Source organism: Oncorhynchus nerka, linkage group LG13, assembly GCF_034236695.1.
Source record: "Oncorhynchus nerka isolate Pitt River linkage group LG13, Oner_Uvic_2.0, whole genome shotgun sequence".
Lineage (NCBI taxonomy): Eukaryota > Metazoa > Chordata > Actinopteri > Salmoniformes > Salmonidae > Oncorhynchus > Oncorhynchus nerka.
Genome location: NC_088408.1, coordinates 20,382,778 through 20,391,763, shown reverse-complemented (window position 1 = coordinate 20,391,763; position 8,986 = coordinate 20,382,778). Strand labels below are relative to the sequence as shown.

At 41.2% G+C, this 8,986-nt stretch overlaps 1 long non-coding RNA gene across 1 annotated transcript; it reads right to left on the bottom strand.

Annotated features, from left to right (window-relative positions):
• Positions 1–7,717: 7,717 nt before the first annotated feature.
• LOC115119248 (uncharacterized) lies at positions 7,718–8,605 on the bottom strand. Its single transcript, XR_010465470.1, has 2 exons — positions 8,266–8,605; positions 7,718–7,759 (listed from the first exon to the last, which is right to left on the bottom strand). It is a non-coding gene; the product is annotated as an uncharacterized LOC115119248 (long non-coding RNA).
• Positions 8,606–8,986: the final 381 nt, after the last annotated feature.

Genomic DNA, 8,986 nt, shown 5'->3' with positions numbered 1-8,986 from the left:
GAAGCCAAACGAAGTCGGTTAAGAAGGCGTCTCATGGAGACATAACATGCACAGTTTAAGCTACTCCAGGAAGTGACAGTTTTGCCCCTTCGCATTGAGTAACTCAGCATTGCAAGTGCTGAGTTACTCAATTTGTTGAATTAGAAGCAATTATTGGTACCATTTATTCCAATTTTTTACCCAGAGATTAATCACAAAGATTGCCATTTTGCCATTAATTATAATGGAGGATCCTATTTTCTGTTAACAATACCTGCAATACCGTGGTCGGCCTTGAAGTCCTGTGGCTTCAATGAGAAGGGCAGTCGTTCTCCCCTGAGACGGAGGGAGTAGCACACACTGTCCTGCAATTAGCATATTTCAAGAAGGATAGAGTCACAGTGGTAGAGTAACACTATGGATGATTTACTGAGTTAGATCATAAATTGGGATGATCAACAAGAACAGCAATAGATTCACTGAATAGACAGACTGTGCCAGTGAGAGGTATCTTGAGATGGAATATGTCTACACACAGTAAACACGCTGCATTGCCCGTTGATTGAGTCTGTGGTGGAATGAGAAATTAGCCTTAGTGTGAGACATTTCCCTTGGGATCTCTCATTGGGGAATAAAATGGCTTGACGGAGCCCCTCGAGCAACTGGAATACTGTCCTCTCGAGTCTAAACTAGAGGCTCTCCAAATAGAACTAAATGGAAGACTTCATTCGACAGGCAGACACGGTAAAGCACAGATTAATATGTAATAAGAAATATCATACGCAAGTGAAGTGCCCACTACTAATGTAATGTAACTTGAGTATTGACTGTATTCTGATTTGTTTTACCTGTAGATCTGCACTTTTTACCAACATGAAATAATCACTGTCTTTTGACTAGTTGATGGTTTTTAATTTGTACTCTTTTTCCATTAGCCCTGGCATTTATTCAGATGGAAACCTAATATTGGGGACACTGTGACAGACTGACAGTCAGGGAGCTGAGGAAAAGCATAAATAAGAACTGCGATCAGTGATTAGTTCTCACAGACCTTTAGAACAAAAAATTATAATAATTACGGAATAGGTTTATTATGTGTGTGTACATATATATACAGTACCTGTCAAAAGTTTGGACACACCTACTCATACAAGGGTTTTTCTTTATTTTTTACAAAGAATCTCAAATATAAAATATATTTTGATTTGTTTAACACTTTTTTGGTTACTACATGATTCCATATGTGCTATTTAATAGTGTTGATGCCATCACTATTATTCTACAATGTAGAAAACAGTTTAAAAAATAAAGAAACACTCTGTAATGAGTAGCTGTGTCCAAACCTTTGACTTGTACTGCAGATATAGATATGTGTGTGTTCCGTTCACATAACACAATTGAAAAGTATGCATTAAGGTGTCTGGAATAGAATACTTGTCAAAAAACGAATGTACACTTTAAATAAATCTGTTTTTAAGCTTCCAAAATAGAGTACAAAAATTGCATCGCAATGGCTTCAATACATCAATTAGCATGCATAATTCTGCAAAAAAATATCCTCCGCATACAACGTAAAACACCAAATAATGCATGTAGCTAGGACAATACCCGCTAATTAACAAAATCCAGAAAGGAGACGTTAAATTTTTACAACCACCTGAAAGGAGGCGATTCACAAACCTTCCATAACATTCCATCACCTACAGAGCTTAACCTAGAGAAGATTAAGCTGGTCCTGGCGCTCTGTTCAGAAACACAAACAACCCAACAGAGCCCTAGGACGGCAACCAAATTATGACAAAACAAAAATATAATTACTTGAAACACTGGAAAGAACTAACCAAAAACAGAGAGTACCGTGTACTCTAACAGAGAGTACATGGTAGCGGAATACCTGACCACTGCGACTGACCCAAAATTAAGGAAACTTTTGACTATGTAGAGATGCCATAGGCAGACCTGGCTCTCAAGAGAAGACAGGCTATGTGCACACACTGCCCACAAAATGAGGTGGAAACAACTGCACTTCTTAACCTTAAGGCAAATTTATGACCATATTAGACATATTTCCCTCAGATTACAAAGACCACAAACTAATTTGAAAACAAATCGAATTTTGATAAACTCCCAAATCTATTAGGTGAAATACCAGTGTGCCATAACAGCAGCAAGAGTTGTGACCTGTTGCCACAAGAAAGAGCAACCAGTGAAGAACAAACACCATTGTAAATACAACCCATATTTCAGCCTGGTCTCATAGACTAGACATAAGGTAGCAAATGTAAACCAAAATAATCAAATGAGTATACGTTATGTTTGGTATGGTTACATTAAACAGATGGTTACTTCAGGCAAAAACTAAAGTAGGGTTGTTGGTAGGGGTGGACGTATAACACAAACATCTAGCAACCCAAAGGTTGAGAGTTAGAATCTCATTAAGGATAACTTTTCAACTACTTACCATATTAGCTAACCCTAACTCTTTTAGCTAACCCATCTCCTAAACTTAACCACTAGCCTAACTAAGGTTAGCCAGCTAGCTAACTTTAGAAACCTAGCTAGAATTAGTATAATATCATATTCCAAATTGTATGTTTTGCAAATTCATAACATAGTATGAATTGTAATTTGGAACATATCATAATAAATGGGTGACAGACATCCACAATTTAATACATACCATATGAAAGGTAGCATATCATACTAAATGGAGTGCGTCAGATTTACATACAAAATAATAAGAAATGCTCTGAGACCAGGTTGCATATTGATCTTTATTTTCCCTTTTGTACTTCAACTATTTGCACAATTACAACACTGTACATAGCCATAATGTCATTTGAAATGTCACTATTACTTTGAAACTTTTGAGTGTTATGTTTACTGTTCATTTTATGTTTATTTCACTCTTGTTAATAATCTATTTCCCTTGCTTTGGAAATGCAATCATGTTTCCCATGCCAATAAGGTCCTTTGAACTGAGAGTCGGCCCCTGAGCACCTCCACCACAATACATTGTTAGGATACATTTAAAAATACAGTGTCTGTGCCATCTAGTGGCAAAAGAAAAATCACCAACACAAAGACTGATTTGTAGACGTCGACTAGTACGCTGAACAAAACTATAAACACATTATGTAAAGTGTTGGTCCCATGTTTCATGAGGCGAAACACATTTTCCATAGGCAAAAAAGCTTATTCCTATTGAAATGCACAAATTTGATTACATCCGTTAATGAGAATTCCTCCTTTGCCAAGATAATCCATCCACCTGAAACTTATTGCATATCACAAAGCTGATTAAACAGCATGATCATTACACAGGTGCACCTTGCACTGGGGACAATAAAAGGCCACTTAAAATGTGCAGTCACAACACAATGCCACAAGTTTTGAGGAAGCCCTCAATCTCACACAAATCACCAAGGAACCCACCAGGTACAACCCTAAATCTGTAAACAAGGCACCCTCATAGATGTCATCCTGACCAACTGGCCCTCCAAATACACCTCCGCTGTCTTCAACCAGGATCTCAGCGATCACTGCCTCATTGCCTGTATCCGCTACGGAGCCGCAGTCAAACGACCACCCCTCATCACTGTCAAACGCTCCCTAAAACACTTCTGTGAGCAGGCCTTTCTAATCGACCTGGCCCGGGTATCCTGGAAGGACATTGACCTCATCCCGTCAGTTGAGGATGCCTGGTCATTCTTTAAAAGTAACTTCCTCACCATTTTAGATAAGCATGCTCCGTTCAAAAAATGCAGAACTAAGAACAGATATAGCCCTTGGTTCACTCCAGACCTGACTGCCCTCGACCAGCACAAAAACATCCTGTGGCGGACTGCAATAGCATCGAATAGTCCCCGCGATATGCAACTGTTCAGGGAAGTCAGGAACCAATACACGCAGTCAGTCAGGAAAGCTAAGGCCAGCTTCTTCAGGCAGAAATTTGCATCCTGTAGCTCCAACTCCAAAAGTTCTGGGACACTGTGAAGTCCATGGAGAACAAGAGCACCTCCTCCCACCTGCCCACTGCACTGAGGCTAGGTAACACGGTCACCACCGATAAATCCATGATTATCGAAAACTTCAACAAGCATTTCTCAACGGCTGGCCATGCCTTCCGCCTGGCTACTCCAACCTCGGCCAACAGCTCCGCCCCCCAGCTACTCGCCCAAGCCTCTCCAGGTTCTCCTTTACCCAAATCCAGATAGCAGATGTTCTGAAAGAGCTGCAAAACCTGGACCCGTACAAATCAGCTGGGCTTGACAATCTGGACCTTCTATTTCTGAAACTATCCGCCGCCATTGTCGCAACCCCTATTACCAGCCTGTTCAACCTCTCTTTCATATCGTCTGAGATCCCCAAGGATTGGAAAGCTGCCGCAGTCATCCCCCTCTTCAAAGGGGGAGACACCCTGGACCCAAACTGTTACAGACCTATATCCATCCTGCCCTGCCTATCTAAGGTCTTCGAAAGCCAAGTCAACAAACAGGTCACTGACCATCTCGAATCCCACCGTACCTTCTCCGCTGTGCAATCTGGTTTCCGAGCCTGTCACGGGTGCACCTCAGCCACGCTCAAGGTACTAAACGATATCATAACCGCCATCGATAAAAGACAGTACTGTGCAGCCGTCTTCATCGACCTTGCCAAGGCTTTCGACTCTGTCAATCACCATATTCTTATGGGCAGACTCAGTAGCCTCGGTTTTTCGGATGACTGCCTTGCCTGGTTCACCAATTACTTTGCAGACAGAGTTCAGTGTGTCAAATCGGAGGGCATGCTGTCCGGTCCTCTGGCAGTCTCTATGGGGGTGCCACAGGGTTCAATCCTCGGGCCGACTCTTTTCTCTGTATATATCAATGATGTTGCTCTTGCTGCGGGCGATTCCCTGATCCACCTCTACGCAGACGACACCATTCTATATACTTCCGGCCCGTCCTTGGACACTGTGCTATCTAACCTCCAAACGAGCTTCAATGCCATACAACACTCCTTCCGTGGCCTCCAACTGCTCTTAAACGCTAGTAAAACCAAATGCATGCTTTTCAACCGTTCGCTGCCTTCACCCGCACGCCAACCAACATCACCACCCTGGATGGTTCCGACCTTAAATATGTGGACATCTATAAGTACCTAGGTGTCTGGCTAGACTGTAAAGTCTCCTTCCAGACTCATATCAAACATCTCCAATCGAAAATCAAATCAAGAGTTGGCTTTCTATTCCGCAACAAAGCCTCCTTCACTCACGCCGCCAAACTTACCCTAGTAAAACTGACTATCCTACCGATCCTCGACTTCGGCAATGTCATCTACAAAATTGCTTCCAACACTCTACTCAGCAAACTGGATGCAGTTTATCACAGTGCCATCCGTTTTGTCACTAAAGAACCTTATACCACCCACCACTGCGACTTGTATGCTCTAGTCGTCTAGCCCTCGCTACATATTCGTCGCCAGACCCACTGGCTCCAGGTCATCTACAAGTCCATGCTAGGTAAAGCTCCGCCTTATCTCAATTCACTGGTCACGATGGCAACACCCATCCGTAGCACGCGCTCCAGCAGGTGTATCTCACTGATCATCCCTAAAGCCAACACCCCATTTGGCCGCCTTTCGTTCCAGTTCTCTGCTGCCTGTGATTGGAACGTACTGCAAAAATCGCTGAAGTTGGAGACTTTTATCTCCCTCACCAACTTCAAACATCTGCTATCTGAGCAGCTAACCGATCGCTGCAGCTGTACATAGTCTATCGGTAAATAGCCCACCCATTTTTACCTACCTCATCCCCATACTGTTTTTATTTATTTACTTTTCTGCACACCAATATCTCTACCTGTCCATGACCATCTGATCATTTATCACTCATGTTAATCTGCAAAATTGTAATTATTCGCCTACCTCTTGCACACAATGTATATAGACTCCCCCTTTTTTTCTGTTATTGACTTGTTAATTGTTTACTCCATGTGTAACTCTGTGTTCTGTTCACACTGCTATGCTTTAACTTGGCCAGGTCGCAGTTGCAAATGAGAACTTGTTCTCAACTAGCCTACCTGGTTAAATAAAGTGTGCAATGGACGTGCTGACTGCAGGAATGTTCACCAAAACTGTTGCCAGAGAATTTAATGTTCCTGCCTCTACCATAAACTGCCTCCAATGAGTACTGACATTTATAGTAACGCCATTTTGTCAGGGAAAACTCTCAAGTCTGATTGGGTGGGTCTATAGCCTAGTCGTGTGAGATTCATAGATTTGGGGTTAATTTATTTCAATGGACTGATTTCCCTATATGAAATCAGTGAAATGTTAGAAATTGTAGCTTTCATATTCTTGTTCAGTATAGGCCTGTCTCAGACACCTCAAATATAATTACTTTAGAAGTGACTGTACATTAAGAGGCAGTATTATAAACATGTCAAATGCACAAAGGTGATCAGATTAGTTAATTTCACATCTTGTTACACCTATTCTGCAAAAAACCTAGTTACTTTGAATCTCATTGTTTATCTCAAACTAGAGACATCTGTGCCCACCTGGTTGGAAATAACCTTCCCACGTCCCAATTATTTCCAGTGTGCACTTGCTCATTCCCTTTTATAGTAAACTTCAGGGGATAGGACACATTGAGTGAGCATCATGCATGTAATTTGCTACTAATCTGGATCAATTGCACGTTGAAAGGATTGTCTGCACTAACGGTGCTCTTCCTAAACCATGATTGGCCGAAGCATGTAAAACATTGGTAAAGTATGCCTCGTTTACACAGGACGACAAATTCTCCTTTAATTGTTATTTTGATCAGATCAGAAAAGATATGCAATTGCTGAATACCAATTAGTTGGGATGGGGTCAGAATTGGGCTGCCTGTGTTAACAGCCATGTACATTTACATAAGAACTCAAATTAGTTATTTATACCTCAATGGTAGTGATTACTTGCAGCATCCCTCAATGTTATCCAGAAAGAGGTTCAAAGCTCTACCACAATGCCAACAAGGAATTACTAAAATTTCCAACAAAACATTGTTTGAATTAGTTTCAACCTTGGAATAAACTTAACACAGGTGGCCATATCAAAAAATTACACTAGATTTCACTCTTGTCATGTACATAGGCCACACTTTTATAAGTAAACCCATGTGACATTGTAATTCAACCAGTTTATCCTGAGTCACCAGCTAACTCACTAGAGAGCTGAGTATCGGTGGGTTTAGTTTTTCCCTTTCCAATAAGTCCTAGACAACCAGGTGAGGTCCTTACTAATTAGTGACCGTAATTCAATCAAATACAAGGATGGAGTGAAAATCTGCAGACAACTCAGTGGAACAAGTTAGACAATGTAGACCAACAAAAAAAAACAAGACAACTATGTTGGACTAAAACATTTATTTGGAATAATGCAACATCCCATGTTGGTTTCGCATCCAGTGGGGAACCTTCAGCATCCAATGCAGTTAGTCCAGCTGTGTACATAAAGCATCAGGGTTAATATAATATATTACAGAATAAGGAATCAATTTCTGTCAAGAATTGTAGCCCAAAACCCGTCCAGATGAAGAATCAGTTATATTATTTTCACCCCTTATATTAGCTTATACCATCGGTAATGTCAACTAATAGCCAACGGTGACTAAGTTACATTTGCAAGAGTATAGCGGAAACAAATACTTGCCTTGACAAAGCCGATGTCATTCGCGTACTGCCTGAAGCACTGGCGGCACATGTTGAGCCCGTATTTACGGATCAGACCGTGTCTGTTCGAGCATACCCGGCTGAAAAACAAATGCACGTATTAGAGAAACACGGCGAAGATTTAATAAAACATGTCCAGCAAGTTCAAGCGCATTCAAATGTACCCAGATAGCTGGTTAGCCGACATCAATTTTCCACATAGCCAATGTTAGCTTCAAGCCAATTTAACGAGCTCCTGTACTGTAGCTACTAGGTAGTAGCTAATTATTTAGGCCGCTTTATCCATTGCTAAATTGTAGCAATGGATAAGGCGGCAACATTCAGATTGAGTGGTATATTGATGGCTGGAAATACATGTTTATTAGAAACATATTACTAGAAAATGCTAACTGCTGAGTTTAACATGCGAGAACAATGTGAGGGTCGGGGGTTAATCTACATCAGCCGCCATATTAGGTCGAGCGAAGACTCCATGTGGTTCGAAATGTACACTCAAAATTTGGGTCCGTGAAAAACTTCCGAACTCTGAAATGTACTCGAAACTGAATAATAACAAATACTAAACAATATATTAAACAAGACTGACCAGGATCGGGATCCCTGACCGAATTTTCTTGGGTGACTCCAGTAGAGGCTCTGATGTCCCATCTTGTCTCGTTCGAGTAGAATGTCGAAAAGGAAGGAAGACGGATGCGCATGCGTAAATAAAACTATTCTTCTGGGCTTCTTCCGCCCGCAAAGCATAGTGGGAAACATCGCGTCGCGTGCATTCTTGTAGTACACCACTAGAAGACGCCAACAACATGCAGTAGCAACACATCAAACGCTTCATCTGGACCATTGTGCGGCTGCGGATTTACATAGATTCTGAAGGTACAGGTTTTCAGTTCCACCCCCCCATATCAGGATAGTTATTTGGTTGAAGAGCTCAACAAAGCATTTGCACAAGCAGAAATCATTCATTCAAAACGAGACATGCAATGTATGCAATATTAGATACCCATAACTAGTCTGCCCATCTTTCTTCATATCAAATCAAAAATTTGTTTTATTTTATTTCACCTTTATTTAACCAGGTAGGCTAGTTGAGAACAAGTTCTCATTTGCAACTGCGACCTGGCCAAGATAAAGCATAGCAGTGTGAACAGACAACACAGAGTTACACATGGAGTAAACAATTAACAAGTCAATAACACAGTAGAAAAAAAGGGTCAGTCTATATACAATGTGTGCAAAAGGCATGAGGAGGTAGGCGAATAATTACAATTTTGCAGATTAATACTGGAGTGATAAATGATCAGATGGTC